The sequence below is a fragment of the Halichoerus grypus genome, chromosome 10, assembly GCF_964656455.1.
Source record: "Halichoerus grypus chromosome 10, mHalGry1.hap1.1, whole genome shotgun sequence".
In the NCBI taxonomy this organism is placed as follows: Eukaryota; Metazoa; Chordata; class Mammalia; order Carnivora; family Phocidae; genus Halichoerus; species Halichoerus grypus.
In genome coordinates this window covers 136304119-136305909 of record NC_135721.1, presented here as the reverse complement: position 1 = coordinate 136305909, position 1791 = coordinate 136304119, and the positions used below count along the sequence as shown (strand labels likewise).

Here is a 1791-nt window from a genome sequence, read left to right as displayed (position 1 = left end):
AACATGCCACATCCAAACATAAATTCTATTTACTTCGATCTCTATCATCTTACACATGACATTCAGGGGTAAGTAGCATTTGGGTGTAAAACAGAAATTCGGAGACAAAAACTCTGCCAAGAGACAAAACAATCAATGTAAGTAGGCTCTGGAGTGGCTCAGATGTTGGAAATAGAAATGATTTAAAATGGCCATGATGGAGGCCTTGCAGACACCACTACCCAGGATCCTCCCATGCCACCCAGACATGGTCTACCCCACCATGTTCTTTGACATCGCCATGGAGGGCAAACCCTTGGACAGTGTCTCCTTTGAGCTGTTTGCCAAGTTCCAAAGACAGCAGAAAACTTTCATGCTCTGAGCACTGGGGAGGGAGGATCTGGTTATAATGGTTCCTGCTTTCATAATTATTCTGGGATTTATGTGCCAGGGTGGTGACTTCACAGGCCATAATGGCACTGGTGGCAATTTGATCTACGAGGAGAAATTTGACAATAAGAATTTCATCTGAAGCACATATCCTGGCATCTTATCCATGGCAAATTCTGGACCTAACACAAAAGAGTTCCCAGTTTTTCATCTGCACTGCCAAGACTGGTTGGTTGGATGGCAAGCATGTGGTCTTTGGCAAAATGAAAGAGGGACTGAATATTGTGGAAGCCATGGAGCCCTCTGGGTCCAGGAATGGCAAGACCAGCAAGAAGATCACCATTGCTAACTGTGGACAAATCTAATAAAATTGACTTATGTTTTATCTTAACTACCACACCATTGATCTTTGTGTTCTCACTGAAGTTCTATGGGTTCTATGTTTTCCTTACTCCCCTCCAAGTCTAGCTGGATTGCAGAGTGAAGTTTATGATTATGAAATAAAAACTAAACAACAACAACAACAAAAATAGCCATGATGGATATGTCAAAAGCTTTAGAAGAAAAGGAAGACAGAATGCAGGGATAGTTGGGGAATTTCAGTAAGGAGATTATAAATAAAAATCATGGCAATGGAGATGAAGAATTCTTTGGATGAACTTATCAGTTGCCTCAAAATACATCGGGGGGGAAAAAGTAAATTTGAGGGTAGGTCAATAGAAGCCATCTAAACTGAAACACAAAGAGAAGAAAGAGTAGGGGGAAAAGTACAGAACACCTCAGAGCTATGGAACAAGATCAAATGGTCTAATACAGGTGTATACTGAATTCCAGAAGGAAGAGAGTGAGGGAATATGGCACACTTCAGAGCTATGGAACAAGATCAAATGGTCTAATACAGGTGTACACTGAATTCCAGAAGGAAGAGAATGAGGGAATTATGGCACAGGAAATACTTGAAGAGATAGTGCCTGATAATTTTCCAAATATAATTAAATGTATAAAATGACAGATTCAAGAAGCTCAGAGGCCCTCAAACACAACAAATCGCAAAAAAAAAAAAAAAAATCATGAAGAAAGGAAATACCTAGACATATCCTATTCAAACTGCTGAAAATTGGGGCACCTAAGTGGCTCAGTCATTGGGCGTCTGCCTTTGGCTCGGGTCGTGGTCCCAGGGTCCTGGGACTGAGCCCCGCATCAGCTCCCTGCTCTGTGGGAAGCCTGCTTCTCCCTCTTCCACTTCCCCTGCTTGTGTTCCCTCTCTCGCTGTCTCTCTCTCTCTGTCAAATAAATAAAATCTTTTAAAAAATAAAATAAACCACTGAAAACTAAAGATAAATAGAAAATCTTGAAAGAATCCAAAGAAAAAAAGCACATTATATAGGCAAGGGGAAGGATAAGAATACAGAGGACCTCTTA

The 1791-nt window shown here is 41.0% G+C and overlaps 1 pseudogene; it reads left to right on the top strand.

Moving 5' to 3' along the window:
• The first annotated feature begins 247 nt into the window (after nucleotides 1-247).
• On the top strand, nucleotides 248-734 carry LOC118543927 (peptidyl-prolyl cis-trans isomerase A pseudogene; annotated as a pseudogene).
• The last annotated feature ends 1057 nt before the right edge of the window (nucleotides 735-1791 follow it).